The sequence below is a fragment of the Eurosta solidaginis genome, chromosome 2 (assembly GCF_040869045.1).
Source record: "Eurosta solidaginis isolate ZX-2024a chromosome 2, ASM4086904v1, whole genome shotgun sequence".
Classification (NCBI taxonomy): Eukaryota; Metazoa; Arthropoda; class Insecta; order Diptera; family Tephritidae; genus Eurosta; species Eurosta solidaginis.
Genome location: NC_090320.1, coordinates 214377070 through 214403101, shown reverse-complemented (window position 1 = coordinate 214403101; position 26032 = coordinate 214377070). Strand labels below are relative to the sequence as shown.

The window sequence follows — 26032 nt, the reverse complement described above, 5'->3', positions numbered from 1 at the left end:
CCAGAGTCGCACCAGTGAAGACAATCTCCCTCCCACGTCTGGAACTTTGCGGTGCAGTATTGCTCGCAGAGATGATTGACTCAATCTGTAGGAGCGTCAAATTAGGACCCATCACCATTCATCTATGGACTGATTCCAGCATTGTCCTCGCATGGCTACGGAAACCGCCTTGTTCCTGGTCAACCTTCGTCGCACACCGCATCACGAAGATCATCGACATGGTCGGAAGCAAGGACTGGCTACATGTGGATTCAGAATCAAATCCAGCGGATTTAGGAAGCAGAGGCCTACCAGCGGGTGAATTAGTCAACAACTCGTTGTGGTGGCAGGGACCATCTTGGTTACAAGAGGACAAGATACAATGGCCAGTACAGGAAACGGACTACCATACATCATATGAGGAGAAGAAAGTGAAAGCACAGTCGTATGCCGTCACACAGGCTGAACAAGAAGATATACTCGATCGTTTTTCAGACTTGCCACGAGCTCTAAGAGTCCTATCTTACGTTAGGAGATTTATAAAAAGAACGCATCCTAAAACAAAAACGGTATGCCACGAAAAGTCGAGCACAATCTCAGCCGATGAGATTAAGGCAACGACTCAAGCACTAATAAAAGTATGTCAGAAAATATCCTACGGTAAGGAATACTTGCAATTAAAAAATAGGGAACCTATTGATCGGAAAAGTGAAATCCTGTCACTCAACCCATACATCGACAAAGATGATATTATCAGAACAGGGGGGCGTCTAGGGGCCTCAAAAGACATGTCGTACAACGAGCGTCATCCGATCATCTTGCCTTACAATTGCAAGCTGTCTCGCCTTGCAGTCATGATGATTCATCATGATTCCCTTCATGGCGAGAACCAACTTATGCTCCGCCTTATTCGAACCCAGTATTGGATTCCGAAGGTCAAGACAATGATCAGAGCCATCATCCACAATTGCAAAACCTGCATTCTTCACAGGAAGCAGGCGCAGTCCCAACTTATGGGTACCCTTCCCTGCGAACGTACTACTTTTACTCGCGCGTTCACCAATACCGGGGTAGATTTCGCGGGGCCTTTCGACATAAAAAGCTACCGCGATAGGGGATGTCGACTGTCCAAAGGCTACGTATGCCTATTTGTTTGTTTCTCCACTAAGGCCATCCACCTAGAGGCCACTAGTGACCTGAGCACCCCATGCTTCCTCGCAGCTTTTTCGCGTTTTATCGCGAGAAGAGGATGTCCAAAAAACATCTACTCCGACAATGGTACGAATTTTGTCGGAGCTTCCCGATCTCTACGATCGGAATTCAAAGCCTTCCTGGCAGAAAGCCGAGACAAAACAGTCTCCAAGTATAGCCATCAAGCATTAACTTGGCATTTTATCCCCGCCGGCGCTCCGCATATGGGCGGCCTGTGGGAAGCGGGAGTGAAGAGCTTCAAAAGCCACTTCAAAAAGGTCGCTTCTCTCCATAAATATACCATGGAGGAGTTCCAAACCCTTTTGTGCCGGATCGAGGCATGCCTAAATTCGCGGCCTCTCAGCCCGGCGTCCAATGACCCAACGGACCTGGAGCCACTAACCCCAGGACATTTCCTCACGGGCAGCCATCTTCTGGCGCCGCCAGAACCGGATGCGAACGAAAGCCCTGCCTCCATGCTAAATAGATGGCAGAAGCTCAAGGCCCTCCATCAAACCTTCTGCCGGCGATGGAAAACCGAATATTTATCTGAACTCCAAAAACGAGTGAAGTGGAAGCATCCCAAGGAAAATATAAAAGTGGAAGATCTCGCTGTCCTCAAAGAGGACAATTTATCTCCCAACGAATGGAGGTTAGGTAGAGTCGTCAACGTACACCCCGGCGAAGATAACCGAGTACGTGTTGTCGACCTCATAACCGAGAAGGGTCAAGTCAGACGACCTTTGGTCAAACTGATCCTTCTTCCTACGGAGACAGACTGTGAGAGGACCACGTGCTCCTCTTAACAATCCCTCCACTCTTCCACATACCTCCTTTCAGAAAAATCAAAAAAAAAATCACCCTCGTCTTCACATTTTCCAAAAGTCAACCCCAGCTCACGTTCACCCGATACGAGGCCAACCAATAACCTAACGCAGATACTCTATCTGCCACAGAACCTAAAGGGACTCAGGCCATTCTATTCTTAAGCTTACAAAGCAAACCCAAATTCACTCGCTATCCCATAACGAGGACAACAAAAAAGCCTAACGCAGAAGGGCGCACCGCTCTGCCACAGAAATCAGCGGCACTCGTTGCCGCGCAACGAGGCACATCGCAAGCCTACCGCGGATGAGGAAACTCATCTGCCCCAGATATTAGCAGGGTTAAATTCCTTATGCTTTTAGATTAAATAATTTGCAAATAAAAAGCAACTACTTAGTCGTTGATGAAAAAAACAAACAAGAACAAACGATAACAGACCCTCTAGAACGCTCATCATCTTAATAGTAGTCAAAGATAGTCAGCCGCGATTCAGAATGCTGAATGGAAAATGATTGAAGAGTTTCAATCACCTAAAGTAACCACATTAGATGCGAAGAGGATTCCACCAGGGTGATTGGAAAACTTTATATATTCAGTTTTTTGAACATTACGAGGAGTCATATCTGACTAGCCTTGTCGCTTAAATTATATGATAACTCATTATTTGGTCAGAAAGAGTAACCCACTGGGTATTGGTACAAGGGGAAATTCAGAATTTAATCACCTGCTTGCTGAGGGTAGGTAGAAGATGAAGAGCGTGAACGTATACAAATGCGAACGTAGATGATTATTCATCTACAATTACGTGTGAAGTAGAAGAATAGTGCAACAAAAATAACGAAGGAAAAACTGATTGGCTAAATCGTATGGAAACGTGCCCTAATCCTGAAATTCATTCGTTTTATCCGCAAACTGGTCCATGGGAAGGTGGTACAAATATCACAATACGTGGAATAAATTTAGGTAAAATTGTCACCGATATTTATTCGGGAATACGAATTGCTGGTATAAGTGGGAAGACTATGAATTCGTGGAACCAAAAATTACAAATTTCACGCCGCAATATGGCCCTGTTTCTGGGGGTACTCATTTTCGTCATCATCATATTGAAAAACCTGATAGCTTTTGGGTGCTGTATAGGAGTTAATCCTGATACTAGCATCATCGTAAACATCATCAGAGGAATTAGTAAGTGGTTCATCGAGCGAAGGTGGTCGAAAAGCCATTGACTTGCGACGCGTGCGTTGCGCAATACAAGTTGTAATGTTATGTATATCATGGGTTTGTGTTTGCGTTGTTGAAATCCTTGTACGGGTTGCCTTCACATGCTTCCTCGAGTCAGCTGTGTCTACAAGACCTTCATCACCACTATAGTCACTATCGGTAACAATACACCTAAATTTCACAGTTTTACTGCAGTTCATTTTGTGTTTATGACCTCATTAATATTACAATTTAGTGTGTTAGTTTCTCCTACAATTTCACTTCTTTCTGCTTTATTTACATGTAGTTTAGCTGTTTCACTTTTGTACGAGTTATGAGGTATTATAACTTCCTCATCTTCGCCAGCCTGACGCCGTCTTAGTATGTTATCTTTAACAGGAGAAACATCGCCATTTTCTTGAGTATTTTTATTTATCTCAACCTAGCTATTACTGTCGCATACATCAATATCTAAGTTTTCAGTATCCTGTACAATGTGAGAACATTCATTGTCTTGACTGTCATTTTGTTGTTGTGAGCTTAAACTTTCTCGCCCACTATCTGCATTAGAAAGTATTTGTCTACAATTTTCACAATCAAATGTATTGCTCTGGTCGCGCACACAACTGCGATGTACAGCCACTGATCCACATGTTGTACAATAAACTAAGGGATTTGTTGTAGTTGCTGTTCCCGTCCACGCTTGTTATGGCAAATCTCTACGCTACATACTCTGGGTCTTTCTAGCAAGTCTGCAAACGCATTGGGCACCAACTCCCATTCAGCGTCTTTGTCGTATGCGAAAATACCCCAGCACGACATATGCGCTTTTAACTTCTCACAGTCATTACAGAGCGGACATTTGAAGAAATACCCAGAACTTTTGGCGAATTTTTGCAGACAATACTTGTGAAACCAACCATTTTTACAGCATGGGGCACGTATAATATTTACAGCTCTAAAACGTTTTACTTTCAGCGAAAAGGTTCTCATAACAAATATAACAATTTTCTGTGGGTTTTGGACGTGTAGGTACTTTTCGTACATGTCGATCACAAAATGACCGAAATGTATATAGAAATTGATTCATAGCACCATTATCACTGCAACATATCATATGAAAGTTTCGATAGCAACGCACTTTGCAGCAGACAATATTCGCACGCATATTACCACAGTAGATGTATTGAATTGTTGCAACGCGTTTACGTTCTGCTGCAATATCACTAGGCAGAAACCCAAGTATTCCCTCATTATCCTTACCACTTTGTTTAAGCCAGAGGATAAATACAAACAATGTGTATGAACTCCCTTCCCACTTTTCTTAAGGAATTCTCCATATAACACACTACTTTGCCGGGCTGAGCCGCACAGTTCGCTCTTCATTTCTAGTGCATTCAATTTTTTTATTATTCGAATTGTGCAAAATATTTATTAAAGTGGCTAGCTAAAGGTTCTTCGGCTAATTGGAAAGTATTTAAATGCAGAATCGAGTATTTAAAGGCAGGCGAGAATACAAGTTTTTGTCAACGGTCATTTGCCCTGCGAGATATTAAGCTTCGATGTTACACAAGCAGTATGTCGTACAGCTCCTTCACCAGGTATCGTTGAAGGGCGACTGAAAATGTTATTTGACAATGGGCAACGTGAATTCAGCGAATACAACTTTAAATACGTTATTGCTCCCCTACTTGAGCAGGTCTTTTCGGGCCCTAGAGGACAATTAAAAGTTCCCCGAGGCATACCCGCTGGCGGAATTGAAATTTCAGTGACGGGAACTCAATTCAACGATATTCAGAGCCCAAAAATGTACGTTTGCCATAAATAGTCAGTGCAAGGTTGAGGCAGCTACAGATATGATATGCTACTCACCTGTAATTGACACCGATAACGACGTTCTTGCTGCTGAAAATCCAGGGCTTCTTAAACATGGATTCTTAATGGATAATGTTTTGCAAGTTCAAAATCTCTCTAGTAAACATAAAAATAATTTCGAGCTTTATCCCAATCCAATATATTTTAATTTCGAAGAACATATAAGGTATTATAAAAGCGAGTGTTTAACGATTAATGGACGCAATTTGGATCGTTCCTGCAAAGAAACTGATGTAGTAGTACGTATTGGTAAAGGCCTTTGCAATATACCTTCATTATCACTTCAACAATCGACTTGTCGCCCGCCACTAGAGTCAGCCACTGAACCCCACAATGAATCAGGACCAGAAGACATTGTCCATATTGGTCAGTCTTTGGAATATCGGACAGGAATACTTAGCTATGCATCCCCAAATATGATGCATGACTTAAGTAAGAATCTTCTATTATTCATCGGTGGTAGTTATAGTCATGATTTTTGTTGCACTTCTGGCTGCGTAAAACAAAAAAAAAACCAAAAAATACATCAGAATCGATTCGAGTTTTACTAAATATGCAAAAACAAATGGCTATATTAGAACTTAAGAGTCGCGGCAGAATGCAAGAAAGCAATTGCTGAACTTCAAACTGACATGACTGACTTAACTGGGGATCTAACATCTGGTGGAATACCATTTTTAGACGATCGTACATGTGCCATGAAAATTCTTTTTCCAAATCACGAGGACCACATCGTATTGCAATGGGAGCGGCCCGAACTATTACGTAAAGAGAAAGGTCTACGCCTGTTGAATAAATTTTTTTTTTTTTTACTGCTATTCATACGAGCATTGGAGTCCAGTCGCTATTTTTCTGTGCGTGAGCGGGTCAATGTGGCTTCCCTGATTATGGTCACACTGCAATCAAAATTAGAATATTGTACTGATATACTTAAGACTTTGCTTGGTGATTTCATTGAAAAATTTATAGAGGGCAAAAGTCATCCAATGCGTTTGGCATGAGATGCTCCACCAAAAGGATTAGCCTTCCATCGTGTTCCCAAATGCGCCTTTTTGTAATCCTTATCAGCCCAACGCTGATCGTGGCGATGATTCACATGCTTCCTGGCTGTGCGAAGGCCTCTTGGCTTGCCCATAATGTCTAAGCTAGCAACGTTAATTTTTTATGCGTTATTACTCCAGGCCACGTCGTAGTAAAAAATGAAATAAAAGAACGGAAAATCACGGGATACATTTCCCGTTGTTTCAATTCATAGGAATTTTACATTCTATACACGGGTATGTATGAATGTGCGTTTTTTTCTTTGCCTTTGCCGTTGGTATGCTGGTACCAGTGAGCGGAATTCTAAAATGGAAATAGTAGTAGTTGGTAGTTTTTACCAAGAAAACAAAAGCTACAGTTCATATTTGTACCAAACAATTAATAATGTCTTGTAAAACAAATAACGCGCATTTCATGGAAATGACAGTTTAAAACATGTTAACAAGACAAAATTACATGTACATTTGTATATACCTACATAGCTTATGCCTATACGGTACTCACTTTTTTCCTGTATCATGAGTGTGAGATACTGATAAACATGCACCAAAACGTCTAATCACAACAACAATATTCCAAAATACCAAACATACTGCCCAAAAAATAACCGATTTCGGCATGTTATCGTTTCCGTAAAACTTTTTTGTTTTCCTTCAAATTATTCAAAAAAAAAAAAAACGCTATTTGTCTCATCAAAAAATTTATTCCCGGTTAAGTTGTCCACAAATTTTTGACTGATTTGGTCAGTATCACCTCCGAACGTTAGTTGGGTGGGCTCGGCAATTCAATACGTTAAAATGTCGCAGTATACGCTTTCAGTGCGAAAATACCGAAATATTGGTAGAATCTAAGTTTTGGTGGCAGAAGTCGTCAAAGTAGTAGAAAATGAAAAATGGGTCAAAAAGGTTGGTCAATCTACCAATGCGGTAAAGTCCGTGCACTGACTGCCCATATACTTCTACCAACGGATGTACATATATATGCTGAGTTTTAAATGCACATTATATTAGGGATGCATAAAAAGATGCAAACGGGTACCCAAAAACCCGTTTCCGGAAAAATCGGTACCGGAGCAAAATACCCTTCGGGAACCGTGCCATTTGATAAAGGCCATCAATTTAACAGGACTACAAGCCTACTTGGGGGAAGATTGAACAAATAAGCGGAGGGCAATACAAACAAATAAAAAATTATACATTTGATAAATCTCCCCCCCTCTTCCAAAACGAAGATTTTATATTTTTTCTTTATATAGATAAAATTTTGCTGTCCAAACATTTTTTTTGTGGCGGGCAGGAAAGTTGTTGGTTTTTAGCACCAACAACACAAATAACAACGACTCGAAAGATCCCACATTAAACACTCTCTACCCGGTTCGGTACCAAAATGTGGGTACCAAACAACTTAAATGTCCATTTGTCTGCAGCACTAGTATGCCTGACTAGCTGAAGCGCTACCGGATGACACAAAATTAAACAGAATAAGGCACTAATGACCCAGGCACATAACGTGTGGGGAAAGAAGCAACGCACATAACGTACGCGAGATGAATATATTCTCGTAGGCCTTTAGACATGTTTTAACCCTACTCACGCGCGAAATTTCAAAAGCGCCGATAATAGAATTGGGGCTTACTCGCCACCGAAAGCGTGACACAATCATAACAACTCAACGAGTTTCCTTTATTTTCTTCCATACTCTCAATAGAATGACTCGTTACGCTTCGCTAAGAAGGAGGACTGAGCGCCAGGCCGCTCGTTACCCAAAGCCGTGCCACTTATGCGACGCGAAACACCCAATCAGGTAATGCCCGATTTACCGCGCGAAGTCGCCGCTGCAACGACTGCGCGAAATTATAAAGGCCAAGTACTGCCAAAACTGCCTGTCAATGGTACATCGTGCCAAAGACTGCACTAGCAAAGGAAGGTGCCGAAGATGTGGTAGCAATCATCATACCACGCTGCACCTTTCCATGGAGGACTTGTCGTCCGAGCCAGAGCCGCCGAAGAGCTGGTACCAGCTAGTCATGGAAGAAGAGGGAGAAGGATATGAGCGGATGCCTACGATGGAAGAGGTGGACGACGGGATGATGGATGAGGCGCTGTCTCTCCACGCGTCCGAGTCGGCCTTTGCAGAAGAACCACAACTGCCATCCGGGAGTGGAGCGGGCTCCCATATAGTAAATTCCGACACTAGAGGAGCGGACCCACGGCCGTTCCGACCCCTATTAGAACACGAGCGACGAGGAAAAAGTGGAGCGGAATCACGGCCGTTCCGCCCACCTACGCAACAACGAACGCAAGCACATCGACCAACGCGCGATCGTAGACTGGCCCCTCGGCCGCGCCAGCTACACGAGATACGACACGTGAAGGAAGACCATCGAGACGGTAGACTGGCCACTCGGCCGCGCCAGCTACCCCAACACAGTTCCTTCCGGAACGGGGTCATTCCAGCCCGCGCCTCAGCCGGCCCAACTCTTCGGCCCATGGCTGCTCTGGCGCCGACTGCGATCGTGAAGGTGGAAGCCGGAGGGCGTCTGCACTTCATTCGTGCACTCATAGACGCATGTTCCCCCCGCACAACGATCGACCGCAGGCTGGCGCGAGAGTTAGCCCTGCCGACAACCAACGCCGACGGCGAAACCGGCTGTTTTATTCGTTTTAGAGGTAAACATGGGCAGAGTAAGACGGTGACGACTCACGCAGTCTGCGTCCACGAGTTCAGGCGCGTCAGTCCAACGTACAACGTCGACCCCAGCGTCGCGGCTCCTTACGAGCACATCCGTCTTGCGGACCCCCACTTTTATGCGTCCACCCCAATTCGCCTCGTCCTAGGCGGCGACGTCTACGCCGAAATCATGACGTCGGGCACATTGCCACCATCCTTCGGATCGCTGCTCGCGTAAAGCACGATCTTCGGGTGGGTACTCTCCGGGACCCACCCGATCTGATATTTCTCAATGGCTATTTAGAGTTAGTTAGCTGATGATAAGCTTATACATGTATATTGTATTTTCCCGAAATAAATGAAGTTTTATATAAATGGCAAGAAATATATGTTACGGTTTCCATAAATTTTTTTTTTTCTATCGTCCTAGCTCTAGGTCACGGCGAAGGCAAGGAGGATGCCGTCGCGCCATCCGGCGCGCACCATTTAATTTTAGAATCTAGTTTTAAGACAAATCGTGGCCGGGGACGCTCGGGCGGAGTCTGGGCTGTTGCGTATCGCAAGGGGGCCGGCATGTTTAGGCCCGACGCCTAAATTCTCATTAATTTGCGCCACCCTCATAGCACCATATTATCGACGCCTAGTTCGCCCACCTGCATGTATATGTGTACATAGGTAGGGTTATGTTGTCCGTACACATATACCTGCATGCCGGTACAACTATGTGGGGAAGCTTCCCCTTAAAACCGGAGACTTTTTCCGCGGTTCAACGGTTGTCCTCGACAAGGCAACCGTCTACTTTTCCAGCGATCGTTGAGCGAACTACAACACCGTCCGAGGAGCCCCGCCACATTTTATTATAAAAAGGTAATTATTGTTCAAATTTAATTTTGCACTATAATAAAGAAATTATTATAACGAGGAATATATCTCGCTTTTTTTTCTTTTCATTTAAATTTAAACCAAACGCAATTGTGGTGCCTCCACTCCCGTGCCGAGTTTGCGGCACACCACAATTGTTCATGGCAGTGGATTTCGAGTTAAGGTCCTGGGAGAAATAGGCGAACTAGGCAACTGATAGTGTGAAAGCGGCGCAGTCAAAGTGATGGCGAATCAGTTTAATTTTAAAACCTTGTAAGTGGCTAACGCGAATAATTTCAATTGTGAAGTTCTACAACCATAGTAGTGCTATAAATAAAGGGAATTTTTCGTACAGAATATTTGAATTTATTTATTCTACATTTAAGTGATTCGAACAATAACAGAAGGCGCAGAGTTATCTATAATTTCTTGAGGTACGCGGAAGCATACTAGGAAATTACATGAGTAAAACCAGTTCAGATTTATTGCACAGTGACAAAAGTTCATATTGTAATCTATTTAGTTTCCTTTAGTCAGGAAAATATACTTAACTTAAATAAGAAAATTATTTTCTAAAAACAATTTCATTTCGTAGAGGAAAATATCAATTTAGAGCAAGTATTTCCAATTTTCGTATAAAATTTTGTGTATATATGGGTGGAAAATTGTTCCTAAATTTTTTAATGAGAATACTTGTTTGAAGATTTCTCACAATATTTACATGTACGAGCTAGCTCAATTAATAAGAGCATCCGAATGAAAATTTTAACACCTCGACCAGAAATCCACTACAGTGATAGTTACACAATTTTTATACTCAGTTGAGCAGAGCTCACAGAGTATATTAAGTTTGATTGGATAACGGTTGGTTGTACATATATAAAGGAATCGAGATAGATATAGACTTCCATATATCAAAATAATCAGGATCCAAAAAAAATTTGATTGAGCCATGTCCGTCCGTCCGTCCGTCCGTCCGTCCGTCCGTTAACACGATAACTTGAGTAAATTTTGAGGTATCTTGATGAAAATTGGTATGCAGGTTCCTGAGCACTCATCTCAGATCGCTATTTAAAATGAACGATATCGGACTATAACCACGCCCACTTTTTCGATATCGAAAATTTCGAAAAACCGAAAAAATGCGATAATTCATTGCCAAAGGCGGTTAAAGCGATGAAACTTGGTAGATGGGTTGACGTTATGACGCAGAATAGAAAATTAGTAAGATTTTGGACAATGGGCGTGGCACCGCCCACTTTTACAAGAAGGTAATTTTAAAGTTTTGCAAGCTGTAATTTGGCAGTCGTTGAAGGTATCATGATGAAGTTTGGCAGGAACGTTACTACTATTACTATATATGTGCTAAATAAAAATTAGCAAAATTGGATGAAGAACACGCCCACTTTTTAAAAAAAATTTTTTTTTAATTCAAATTTTAACAAAAAATTTAATATCTTTACTGTATATAAGTAAATTAAGTCAAAATTCAACTCCAGTAATGATATGATGCAACAAAATACAAAAATAAAAGAAAATTTCAAAATGGGCGTGGCTCCGCCCATTTTCATTTAGTTTGTCTAGAATACTTTTAATGCCATAAGTCGAACAAAAATTTACCAATCCTTTTGAAATTTGGTAGGAGCATAGACTCTATGACGGTAACTGTTCTCTGTGAAAACGGGCAAAATCGGTGGAAGCCACGCCCAGTTTTTATACACAGTCCACCGTCTGTCCTTCCGCTCGGCCGTTAACACAATAACTTGAGCAAAAACCGATATATCTTTACTAAACTTAGCCCACGTACTTATCTGAACTCACTTTATCTTGGTATAAAAAATGGCCGAAATCCGACCATAACCACGCCCACTTTATCGATATCGAAAATTACGAAAAATGAAAAAAATGCCATAATTTTATACCAAATACGAAAAAAGGGACGAAACATGGTAACTGGATTGGTTTATTGACGCAAAATATAACTTTCGAAAAAACTTTGTAAAATGGGTGTGAGTGACACCTACCATATTAAGTAGAAGAAAATGAAAAAGTTCTACAAGGCGTAATCAACAGCCCTTGGAATCTTGGCAGGAATACTGTTAGTGGTATTGAATATATAAATAAATTAGCAGTACCCAACAGATGATTTTCTGGATCACCTGGTCCACATTTGGTCGATATCGCGAGAACGCCTTCACATATACATCTAAGGGCCACTCGCTTTTAAAAACCTCATTAATGCCTTTAATTTGATATCCATATCGTACAAACACATTCTAGAGTCACCCCTGGCCCACCCTAATGGCGATATCTCGAAAAGGCGTGCACCTATAGACATAATGCCTACTCCCTCTTAAAATGCTCAGTAACACCTTTCGTTTGATACCCATATCGTAAAAACATTCTAGAGTCACCCCTGGCTCACCCTAATGGCGATATCTCGAAAAGGCGTCCACCTATAGACCTAATGTCCACTCCCTCTTAAAATGCTCAGTAACACCTTTCGTTTGATACCCATATCGTACAAACATTCTAGAGTCACCCCTGGCCCACCCTAATGGCGATATCTCGAAAAGACGTCCACCTATAGACCTAATGCCCACTCCCTCTTAAAATGCTCAGTAACACCTTTCGTTTGCTACCCATATCGTACAAACATTCTAGAGTCACCCCTGGCCCACCCTAATGGCGATATCTCGAAAAGGCGTCCACCTATAGACCTAATGCCCACTCCCTCTTAAAATGCTCAGTAACACCTTTCGTTTGATACCCATATCGTACAAACATTCTAGAGTAACCCCTGGCCCACCCTAATGGCGATATCTCGAAAAGGCGTCCACCTATAGACCTAATGCCCACTCCCTCTTAAAATGCTCAGTAACACCTTTCGTTTGATGCCCATATCGTAAAAACATTCTAGAGTCACCCCTGGCTCACCCTAATGGCGATATCTCGAAAAGGCGTTCACCTATAGAACCTATGGTCCACTCCCTCTTAAAATGCTCAGTAACACCTTTCGTTTGATACCCATATCGTACAAACATTCTAGAGTCACCCCTGGCCCACCCTAATGGCGATATCTCGAAAAGGCGTCCACCTATAGACCTAATGCCCACTCCCTCTTAAAATGCTCAGTAACACCTTTCGTTTGCTACCCATATCGTACAAACATTCTAGAGTCACCCCTGGCCCACCCTAATGGCGATATCTCGAAAAGGCGTCCACCTATAGACCTAATGCCCACTCCCTCTTAAAATGCTCAGTAACACCTTTCGTTTGATACCCATATCGTACAAACACATTCTAGAGTCACCCCTGGCCCACCCTAATGACGATATCTCGAAAAGGCGTCCACCTATAGACCTAATGCCCACTCCCTCTTAAAATGCTCAGTAACACCTTTCGTTTGATACCCATATCGTACAACCATTCTAGAGTCACCCTTGGTCCACCTTTATGGCGATATCTCGAAAAGGCGTCCACCTATAGAACTAAGGATTACTCCCTTTTAAAATACTCATTACCATCTTTCATTTGATACCCATATCATACAAACACATTCTAGAGTCACCCCTGGCCCACCCTAATGGCGACATTTCGAAAAGGCGTCCACCTATAGACCTAATGCCCACTCCCTCCTAAAATGCTCAGTAACACCTTTCATTTGATTCCCATATCGTACAACTAGAGACACCCCTGGTCCACCTTTATGGCGATATCTCGAAACGGCGTCCACCTAGGGAACTAAGGATCACTCCTTTTCAAAATACTCTTTAACAGCTTTCATTTGATACCCATATCGTACAAACATATTCTAGAGTCACCCCTGGTCCACCTATATGGGGATTTCTCGAAAAGGCGTTCACCTATAGAACTAAAGCCCATTCCCTTTTAAAATACTCATTATCACCTTTCATTTGATACCCATATCGTACAAACACATTCTAGAGTCAGCCTTGGTCCACCTTTATGGCGATATCCCTAAATGGCGTCCATCCATAGAACTATGGCCTACTCTCTCTTAAAATACTCTATAATACCTTCCATTTGATACACATGTCATACAACCACATTCCTGGGTTACCCTAGGTTCATTTTCCTACATGGTGATTTTCCTTATTTTGTCTCCATAGCTCTCAACTGAGTATGTAATGTTCGGTTACACCCGAACTTAGCCTTCCTTACTTGTTTAATTTGTTTTTTAAATTTTCTCGGATTTCTATGGCAAAATATCATGTACCATTTTTGCTAGCTATTTTCCTCGTTTTACAAAATTTGTTTTTTTTTTCAGTGTATATCAATCGAAGGTTGAAGCTCTTTGCAAGACACCTAAACCGTTTCAATACAGATTAAGATTTAAATGTAATATCGCCAACGATTTTCGAAGTTGGGTTAAGAGCACCAAAAATGCATTTACTTGTGCGACATCTCTAAATGGGGACCAGAATAAATATTTGTATGGACCGCAATGCCGCTTTCATGGGTGGGACTGGAAAAAAATCTGTAACTTGAATGCACTGGACCACCCTAATATAAATATTTAAAGCTACACGTATATTGCGGTGAACTCATTTTATGTATATTTGCATGTGGCGCTTGAGTTAATGAATAGTTTCAAAGTGAGGTAGTCCCTTATGTGAGGGCGCTCAAAATCTTAGCTATATAAATAAATTAGACCTTATTGGAATAATTTTTCGCAGGCGGCTTAAATTTGAGCTTTAATATCTGAGAGAAATTTAAGCTTATCTCGGATTTTAGTGCGAAAACGATCTATCTCAAAGTTTTTTTGAGCAAATCTATTCAATCCCGTGGAAAATATTTTCAATTTGCTTTTCTCTCAGTATTTGCTTGTTTATTTTCCGTTTTTTCACACAATTTTTTCTGAAAGGGTCTAATTATTAAACATTCCCTTATATAAATTATACCATACATATACATATATTTATGTAACATTATTTTGGAATGCGACATGTTGCACGTTGGTAATGGAATTAAAAATTAGAAAAATTAGCATAGAGATAAGATAAAAACTCTCACAATCCGCTCTGTTGAGCGCGCCTCATTCACTGTGCTGATGAAGGAGCAAAGGTTAAAATATATGGCGGAGAGTATGATACAGTATGGTAGTCACATAAAAATACAATTAACTTAAATTTATTTAAGTATTTCAAATTTATCATTATTTTAAAACACAATCTTTTCTGTCCTTATTTGCGAAGGATAGAATCTATATACAGTGTACTCTCTCCTAACGGACACCTCCCTTAAGCGGACACCTCTCATAAACGGACAATTTTTTCAGTACCAAAAAAATCCTTAAGCATTTTTTAAGTTTTTCCCGACACTTGCTTTTTACCCCAAAAGGCTTTTTAATTTCCCATAACCGGACAGCTTACAACACTTTTTATACCTTTCATGAAAATGAAATGGTATATTAATTTCGTCACGAAATCGAAAATTGTAAGTCGGAACCGACCGGATCGGACCACTATAGCATATATCCTCCATACAACCGATTTTTCAGAAAAAGAGGATTTTTGTAATATCTTACCCAATTTAACAGATTGATGCTTCAAACTTCACCATATAATTTCGTATATTGCACGCATTGTTGCCTGAAAAAATTGATGAGATCGGTCGTATATATAGTATATATCCCCCACAACCGATTGTTCAGATAAGGAACTTTTCGTAATTACTGCCCTAATTTAAGAGCTAGAGTCTTCAAATTTCAACGAATTCTTACGTATATAGCATATATTGTTGTCTGAAAAAATCATAAAGATCGGTGGTATATATAGTATATATATGATGGTATATATAGTATATATATATATATTTTTTTTTCGCATATTTTAGCCCCATTTTAACAGCTAGAAGCTTCAAATTTCACCGAGTACTTACGTATATAGCATATATTGTTGTCTGAAAAAATCAAAGAGATCGGTTGTATATATAGTATATATCTCATACAACCGATTGTTCAGATAAGAAACTTTTCGCAATTTCTACCCCATTTTAACATCTATAAGCTTCAAATTTCACCGATTGCTTACATATATAGCATATATTGTTGTCTGCAAAAATCATAGAGATCGGTTGTATATATAGTATATATCTCATACAACCGATTGTTCAGATAAGAAACTTTTCGCAATTTCTACCCCATTTTAACAGCTATAAGCTTCAAATTTCACCGATTGCTTACGTATATAGCATATATTGTTGTCTGAAAAAATCATAGAGATCGGTTGTATATATAGTATATATCTCATACAACAGATAAGAAACTTTTCGCAATTTCTACCCCATTTTAACAGCTATAAGCTTCAAATTTCACCGATTGCTTACGTATATAGCATATATTGTTGTCTGAAATAATGATAGAGATCGGTTGTATATATAGTATATATCTCATACAACCGATTGTTCAGATAAGAAACTTTTCGCAATTTCTACCCCATTTTAACAGCTATAAGCTTCAAATTTCACCGATTGTTTGCGTATATAGCATATATTGTTATCTGCAAAAATCATAGAGATCGGTTGTATATATAGTATATTTTTCATACAACCGATTGTTCAGATAAGAAACTTTTCGCAATTTCTACCCCATTTTAACAGCTATAAGCTTCAAATTTCACCGATTGCTTACGTATATAGCATATATTGTTGTCTGAAAAAATCATAGAGTTCGGTTGTATATATAGTATATATCTCATACAACCGATTGTTCAGATAAGAAAATTTTCGCAATTTCTACCCCATTTTAACAGCTATAAGCTTCAAATTTCACCGATTGCTTACGTATATAGCATATATTGTTGTCTGAAAAAATCATAGAGATCGGTTGTATATATAGTATATATCTCATACAACCGATTGTTCAGATAAGAAACTTTGCGCAATTTCTGCCCGTTTTAACAGCTGCAAGCTTCAAATTTCACAAAATGCTTACGTATATAGCATATATTGTTATCTGAAAAAATCATAGAGATTGGTGGTATATATATTATATACTTCATATAAACTGTCATTTTTGCCCCTTTTTTACGGCTAGAAGCTTCAAAATTCATCAAATTTCATCAAATAGTTACGTTTACGTCATATATTTTTGAAAGACGTGATTCGTACTCATAGTTTTTACATGCAGATCACAAAAAACGTGAAGCTTTGCATCCTCACACAAAGTACCTACCTGCTTTTTATTTTATATTTATCTTTAAAATCGTTAAGGTATGTAGATCTGTTCACTATATATTTCTTATCTTATACATCCGATTATTCGGAGATTACGAGCGGGATAAGATTATTGTTCAGCCCCATTCATGAAAGGTATGAAGTCTTCGGCACAGCCGAAGACAGTCCCGTTCTTACTTGTCTTCATTTACTCTTTACCATATTCGTACAGCTGTTGCTTATTCACTAATACGTGCATGGATGTAGGGGAATCCCCTAAATACGAAGAACCTGTTTTCAATACAGTAAAAAACATAAAAATGTATGTACTTATTGCATACACGTAGTTAGTATCTTCTTGTGTGTGTACGTACGTCAATCGCAATGCCTAAAGTAGTGTTGAGTATTAAAGAAAAAGTTAATGTCATTGAAATTCATAAGAAAGGAAAACTAAGTGTACGGGAGTTGGCAAAGAAATATAAGATCAGCAAAACGCAAGCTGCTAGCATTATCAAAAACAAAGATCAAATTTTAAGTTTGTGGGACACCGACGTCAACCCCGAGAGAAAAAGGAGTTTGCTTTGATAAATTATACTACGAATGGTTTGTGAAGGCTCGAAATAGGAGCATTCCTCTGTCAGGCACACTTATAAGGAGCAAAGCTAAAGAAATTGCAGTGAGGCTCAATTACGATGATTTTAGTGCATCATCCGGTTGGCTGGAAAGGTTCAAAAAACGTCACAATATACCTTTCCGTACAATTATTTTGAATATTTTGTACAGAAAACTTTATTCTTTAATTTATGAACAAAGCTTTATGAACCTCCTAACTCAGTCTTATTTGTATGTATTAATATTCTTTTTTTGGAAATAAAACTGTTTAAACATTCATCAATAATACTTTTCTCATAAGCAGACACCTCTCATAAGCGGACAAATTTGGCAGTCTCTTAGGTGTCCGTTTAAGAGAGAGTACACTGTATATAAAAATAAGTGCACCTTTTTGGTGTTACTTTATAACTTGAGACCGGATCCACCAAATTCAAATTTCTACGGTATATTTGGGCTATCATGTAAATAGTTTCTGTAATGTTTGATTGAATTTAGTTGAGCGGTTCATGGGATATAACACAAAAAGCTACGGCTATGTTTCATACCAATTTGCATATTTGCGTTATTTCATGAAGTGGAATAGGTGGTGCTTATTTCCGTTTTACATTATTCAATGGAATTGACGTTTCTAGAATTATAATTTGACGTTCGGCATTTCTCAAGTGAAAACCAAACGAAAAAAAGAAGTCATTTTTTTGTTTTGGTGTTTTTTCTTTTCATAAAAACTGTGAAAAAAAAAATAAATGAACTGGATTTAAGTAAATTCTGTATATCCTGTGCTTCAATTTGGTGAGTAATGTCACACTAAAATTGTTAAGTGTGATTTTGTTGTGTCAAAGAAACAACATTGTAATAGAACTGCGTTTCTTTTCTTCAGAAACAACCATAAATACATTTGAAATAATCTTGGAAATTGCTGACCGATTGCTTTCTGATGAAGATGTCATACATTTCACATTGGCAAATTCTTTTTGGCTGAGATTTTGGCAACAAGAATTCAAGAGTATCGAATTTTTTAAGACGAAGCGCTAATGCATTATTTCGTTCAATATTTTAGATTTCTCAAAATAAAAACCAGAAATTCCGCAAATTTCAACTCATTCTTTTCAAATGGTCGCTTCGTTACTGAAAATTTACAATATCTCTTCGTTACATAACTATCCCAACAAACAACGGTTCGGCGCAACGTCTTCAATCTTCTTTCACGACGAGAAATCACTTATTGGGAAACCGAATATACCGAATCGTTGACTGTTGCCATTCAACTTGCAAATTTACGACTACCAAATCTGATAGCCATAAGAATTACATATACAACGTTTCTTCGAAATACCGAAAAAGTCAACATTAGAAACATTCTTCCACCTGTATTTGGTAACCTTACTCATGGATCCCTCGACTTGAACGAATATATTCACCAGCGTCCCGAAAATTGTTGTTCCTACACACTTACTAACTTTTTTACTCTGATGCCTTAAGAATAAAAAAATTTTAAAAAAAGTAATGAAAAAATGTATTTATGATGTGTTGTACTGATTCATCTGCATCTGATCGAGTTTTCTTAGACAAGAGTATGAGAAATGAACATGGCTGCCATTTTGGCAATAGGAATTTTTCAGATACAATGGAAAGAGAAACACCACAACACAACATATCTGTCAAATAGTACTTTCGGTGTATATTGACATTGGGTATTTTTGTTATGAACTATGGAGAATCAACACGTTTGTTTAATATTTATGTAGTTTTCGATTCATAATTGAGTATTTCTTTAACGGAGAGCTATACGTTGCCTGTTCCAGAGTAGGCATTCCAAATTGTTTGTTTATTCATATCCCATATGGAAAAACGAAAAATGTAGTGTATCCAAATGTTTTGGATTAAGAATTGAAATAAAGATTAAAAATATTCTATGATATTTTATTCTTTTTCCAATATTTCTATTGGTGTAGCGAGGCACACCGGGGTCCAGCTAGTTATTTAAAAAAATCTTGTTAAAAGTTCTTTAGCAGAGCCAAAGAGTAAAGCTTATAAATTTTAAAATTTATATCTAAAATGCGATGATATTTTAGGCCGATCTTCGCTTCCAATTTGCGCCATGCTGAGAAGCTTTTCATAGCAGAAATGTAAACGGAAAGTTTAACAAATCAGTGCAGAGGGGCGACCCCGCTTAAAAAAAAATATTTTTTACTACAAAAATGTGTTATTAGTTTTGATGGTGCTTCGCATGGAAATCGAACACAGGATCTTCGGTGTGGTAGACGGAAAACGCTACATCTTTCCACCACTTGTTCACATTTTTCCCGGATGCATAAGAAAGTTGTTAGGTGTTGTTGCAACATGTATCTGTAAATCTATGCTGAGTTGTCACATCTGCAGTAAAACCTTATGAAGGGACTAATCTTGGACGGTTGAAGTTTTACTATAAAATGTTAAGGTCTATTCAGGGAACAATATTTTCCAGTACGGCTAAAATGTAATAAGTATTGGTTATGTTAAAAAGCGGAAAGGGGATATGTCAAATTCGTCGTTATCATCATCATTGATTGGGACTTAACAGTTTTAGCGATTTGTCAGTTTCGTAACAAGTCGTGCCAGCTGTCTCTGTTTCACGATGACTGACGCCAATTTGGCGCTCCAAGACAGATCAAGTCTTCCTTCACCTGCCTCTTCCAACTAAGTATAGCAAAATGCGATTTAGACTGAAATACTTTTTTGGCCGGAGAGTTCTCATTGATTCGCATAACACGACCTTACCAGCAAAGCCTTTGGGGTTTTAAATTTTCCGTAGACCTTTTCTCTCGAACGCTAAAAGAGCCGTCTTAACTGCTCCTGACAGCGTCCATGATTCCGAGCCCTACAACAGGACAGGTATGATGAGCGACTTGTTGATCGTGATTTTTGTTCGTTGAAAGAGGACTTTACTTTTAAATTGCCTTCTCAGTCTAAAGAAGCACATGTAGGCAAGACTTATGCTCCATTTGCTGTTATTGTTTTTTCTGTTAATGCTGTTCGGCAAACAAATATCTCAAATATATATCCGTTAACAGTGGCGTGGCTTACAAGGCACGAATGTGCTGATTCTTTCTTGGATGACAGCAAGTACTTCGTCTCGTCCCCATTTACTGGAAGACTCAATTTGTTTGCTTCTTTATCAAATCCAATGTTGTGGTTGTTCAGGACAATGCCAGAATTATCTTCTCCAGCATTATCGTGAAGAAATCGTGAGAAAGAGGGTCGCCTTGCCTGTAGCCTCATTGGGTTTCGAATGGCTCGGAGCGTTCCTTCCCAATACTTTCTGAGCTGGTGATGTATGCATGAAGCTTACATTCAGACATAGCAGCATACAAGCAATTTCTCTCTTATCGTGATCCCTCTTCATGATCTGGCATAGCGTGAAGTTCTGGTCGATAGCAGATTAACCACGTCTGTAGCCGCACTGCTAAGGTCGAAACAATTCGTTGACTATTGGCTTCAGTCTTTTGCACAGTATGCTTGATAGAACCTTTCATTATCTAACGTCTTGTGATTTTTAGTCAATATATTGCCATTTTCACTTCGTCAGAGTTGGTTGCTGGAATCAGTCATCACCGAATATGGTATTGGATTCGTGTTCTCACTCGCTAACTTGCAGTGAGGAGAACTGCTTACACAACTTAAGCACACTCTGTATGTCCGTTACCAGATAGCGATTATTATTTCTTCAGGAATCTGCCTCGGTCTTGAAAACTACCGTCATCCGCCGGTTTTTTAGTAGAATTTTTGGTCATTATTCCTATCAGCCAGCATCTGAAGCTTCTTGCACACAAAGATCAAGTCTTCCTTCACAGAGTTTCACCTCACATTTTTTCCTTATAAAAAGGCATCTATTTTCCTTTTTCGTATCACGATGACGCGCTGCGGCGCGCGTTATAAACCTGTTACTTCAGTTTTGTTTTTTGCGTTTTGTGGATACTATTGAATTTAACATCTACTCTGATAGCCAAGCGGCTATAACAACCTTAAGTTCAACTATAGTGCGATTGATAATGGTCTGGGTGTGCCTGACCTCGCTTGCGATTGCATCGAACTATTTTATTATTAAGATTATCTGGGTCCCGAGCCGTAGTGATATCCCGGGTAACTGTTAAGCGGATCTCTTAGCCCGCATCGGTACAACTGAACCGCTGACCACCTGTGATTATATCCTGCATAGATGGGCGTCGCATCAGCTCAGCAAGCGTTTGGCGGACGTCACCTATGCAGGGTAGCAAGATTTTGTTGGCCCGAAGTGGATAGCAGGAGGTCTGCCGTAAAAATTTTGTTCAATAAAGCTCATCTATCAATGTTGATTGGGGTACTCACAGGGCGTTGTCCAATGGGAATCCATGCGGAACGTCTCAATATACTGGAAACCCTTCTCTGCTCTAGCTGTATGGAATATGACGAGGTGGAATCATCGAATCACTGTATACTTGATTGCACAGCTTTTGCCATAACTAGACGAAAGTACTTCGACCACGACTCACTTGGATGTTGTTGTTGTTGTAGCGGTAAGGACACTCCCCGAAGACCCTGGGGAGTGTTATCGATGTTGATGGTCCTTTGCCGGATTCAGATCCGGTACGTTCCGGTAACAAGCACCATTAAGGTATAAGCTCTGGTAACAATCACTTTTAAGGTATAACACCGACCATCTCGGGAACGATTTGGTATGACCACATGAAACCCTCTAGGCCACCCCGCCCTCCCAGCACCTTGGGGTCGCCAGAGCCTCGACTGCTAAAGAAACAGGATTCGCCACAGATAGGTGAGGTTGACAATTGGGTTGGATAAACTATATATTGCGCTGGCAATCCCTTGAAAGGGTTGCGCTACACAATACCTTGAACCAGTGTGATAGTTTAGTTGGCTCTCACGACAGGAGTCCTGCCGCGGATATATTCTAAGCCCCCTAATCCACGGGGGTGCTCACTTGGATCTGCGGAGGATTTGACCGAGGTTGAGATTGGTCTTATTCGAAACTCTATCGATTCTCTAAGTAGATATAACAACATCACCGTTATTTTATTGTATGTGATATTAAAACGGATCTTCATGTTGTCCAAGTGAGCTTCCTCTATCATTGCAGCTACCAACTTACCTAACCTAACTTATCCTAACCTAACCTTTATCCACTATTTGCCAGAGCGAGACTAAAGTAATGTGTTTTCGGTTTTGTATAAAAAACAAAAAAAATCCAAATCACAAAAAGCTCAAAATATGTGTATTATAAGCTTAAAGCTAACATTGCGACCACAAACTCAGCTGAATGTCAACAACAGAAAGTATATTTTATTGCTACTAAAACTTGATCAGTGCCAAAAATAATATCCCGAAACTGAAAAGTATAATATGAAAAATGCAAAATATAAAATTCGTACTGCAGTTGCAAACAAAAAAATATGCATGGAATAAAACAACGCTTCTGCTCTCGAACGTCACCATGTATCTAAGCCCCTACATGTGATATTCTAGTTTTGGTTCCCCTTGTTGTTGTGGTCTTGTTTTTGTTGTAGCGATAAAGTTGGTTCCTCTTCATATGTATCTGTATAAATGTATAATAAATATGCTTATGTGCAAATACAAAATATAACTGCACATTGTATATCATGAGCTTATGTAGGGAAAAGCTGCTTAAAGGCTATATAACCACAGCTTGCTAAACATATGTCTTGGGAAGTTGCGAGCAACGCGGAGGAATGGGGGTAAAAACAAACACAAAAATGTCACAAGACAGGCTTCACGCTGCATGTTGCTCTCGTCCGACGGTCGATTAGAATGTCATAACATTGGTAAGCTAATAATAAAACTAATTTTTTTCGTTTTTTTAAGTGGTTTTTTTTTAGATAAAGGCACTATGGGCCAAATAGGTCTTATTTTTCTCAAAATAGTATATTTTCTTAAACTTTAAAAATAACGCCAGATTTTTACAAAAAAAACTAATGTTTTATAAAAATATAAAAATATTAATGATACCATGAAAAATATCACCTAAGCCATATAATACGAGTGCCAACCATAATTTTATTTTATTTAACTAGCCGAACCCGTGCGCATCTTGCGCAACAAATATAAAAGTCTCATATGAAATATCAACAGAAATCAGCTGTTCTATCAATTAGTCATCTATCAATAAAAAACTTACATGCGCTTGTGCTGCCATCTGGCGAATGTTAGCAACTGCCGATAATGCAGTGTTAGTTCATCCAATATTCACAATAGTGATTTCTTGGTGTGCTCTATATAGTTTATTACTAACAAATTATTTTAATAAAATATAGCTAACCAAAGCACTACAACCAATAATGCCCAAAGCTAATAGCACGAATCTCCATCTTTAGATCCAACACTTTATTTATAGATTTCGATTCCAAAGAAGAGCGAAAAAGGGACCTGTAAACAGGGGGGAGCTTCTTTGTGGGGCAATGCCCTACCTTAAAATTAGAATTCCCTACCTTAAAAAGGCCTACAAGTGAGATGAATTATTATAATTAAATTTTTTGTCATAGTTTGAGATAAAAAATTATTGCGGTTGCAATGTATGGTATGGAGAGTCCACCATGCATCACAGATATAATTAAATCAGACTATCGAATTTTTGTAGTTTGGTTAAAGGAATGGTTCATTCCGGCACTTTTCTGATAAAAACTAATCTCATTGTGAGCGAACAACACCAAAAGCACGGCATTGATTTCTAGGGCTGTGTGCCAATTTAAAACCTTTTACTCGATGGAGAATTTAGAAATTTTCTATGGTTATCGTTTAGTCGTTTTCGAGAGTTTTTTGTCTCACCTTGACTTGCGTGCATACCTACAGGCGACCCACATACCAAATTTAAAGATCATAGCTCTCTTAGGTATGCAATAATCGAACGAGACATTTTGTATGATATTTTTTTTATATGAAAGGAGGCGTGCTTATATACCGAGTACGCCCACTTTCAAAAATTTTAGAGTTTTATCGTTTTTGCTTTTCAGGTTCCGAAGCTACCCCGTATATTTTCAGTTATATATATAAAAGTAGGCCTGGTTATCATGCCATCTTGCCATTACTTATGGAAAGATTTCCCGACATACACTCATCGAAATATCTTCAACCATATTCAAGATATCGCTATGAAAAGCTCATGAGAAGCTTTACAAAAAATGGGCCCCTTAAGAATATTTTTTCCCAAATTAACTTTTATGCTGCATTTAATTTTTTCCTAATATTTTCGGCTTTAATTTTGTCTCTCGCTTATTGACGTATGGTGGTTGGTCGCACATCTTCCATTAATTATATTTCTATTCACATGCTTTAAAAGAAATAAAAAATTGCAGATTCGACGGTGATGATGTCGCCAAGAGTATCGGTATTAAAAAAATTATGCTTAATCTGGAATTCCGAATGGCCATGGTTGTGGGCAAAAAAATCTTATCCACGCTACAATCTGCAGACGCAGCTTTGCAAGCCCGGAGCGCTGGCTTGAAAGACGCCATAGCAGTCATCAAGTGTGTCGAAAGTGAAATAAGAAAACTGAGATCAAATCAAAAGTATAATAAAATTCTGGAATAAGCTAAGTCTTTAACAAGCAACGACTCCGGCGAATCAGAAATTAGGGCACATAGGCATTTAAGAAAACCGTATCGGATGGATGACTGTTTCATGTATGACACCTCCTCTTTCACCAACAGATGAAATGTAGAAGAGAACGACGAGCCATTTAAGTCTGAGTATTACGAAACTTTGCACATACTAATTTCTGAACTACAAAGAAGATTTTCGGACAATGATGATCTAGTTAATTTGCTTGCAAGTCTCGATGAGTTGGATATAGGTAAAATGGAGTCACTGAAAAATTTAGGTAAGTTTCAAAATATTTCATTATCAAGATAATTCGGCTTTTTTCAATTTTAAATTTTGAATAATTTTTCAGGTCTAAAAATTCCATCAAGAGAAGAGGCTAGTATGGTTAAGGCTTACTTGAGTCGTAACGAAGATATAATGGAAGATACACTGCAAGTTTTTTACAGGCAACGAGGGGCGTTTAAAGACATATATGAACCTTTTGCATCTATAGCGACAATAAGATGTAGTACTGCAGTGTGCAAGTCAACCTTTTCAACACTAACTGCAATCAATAGGCCTCAAAGGCTCTCAATTGGCCACGAGAGAATGGCTGGTATGGAATTTCTCGCCTTTGAGAAAAAGAGAACAAAATCGGTTGATCTGAACGAAGTTCTTCGCATTTTTAATACATGGCGAACCGCAGAATTCAGCTGTTTTGAATGATTTTATTATGTTTATTATTAGAATAAGTTTGCAGAAACAATAAACTGAAATGGTACTTTTGTATCTATTTACGTATCTATTTACTCGTATCGCCCACCCAGTACTCACTCGAACTTAGACGTGGATCTCCACATCTAAATCTGGAAGCTCAACCATCTTGTTGTCTTATTCTCAATGGGTATTGCTTATGTACTGTCTTAGTAATTATGTGTCAACAAATAGGTATTAAATGTACGTCACTAACCTAGAGATAAGTGATATACATGTTGATTGATTTTGGAAGCCATGCCTCGATGTCATTTAC

General features: G+C 39.3%; 1 pseudogene; it reads left to right on the top strand.

Annotated features, from left to right (window-relative positions):
• The first annotated feature begins 218 nt into the window (after positions 1 to 218).
• On the top strand, positions 219 to 6097 carry LOC137241810 (plexin-A4-like; annotated as a pseudogene).
• Positions 6098 to 26032: the final 19935 nt, after the last annotated feature.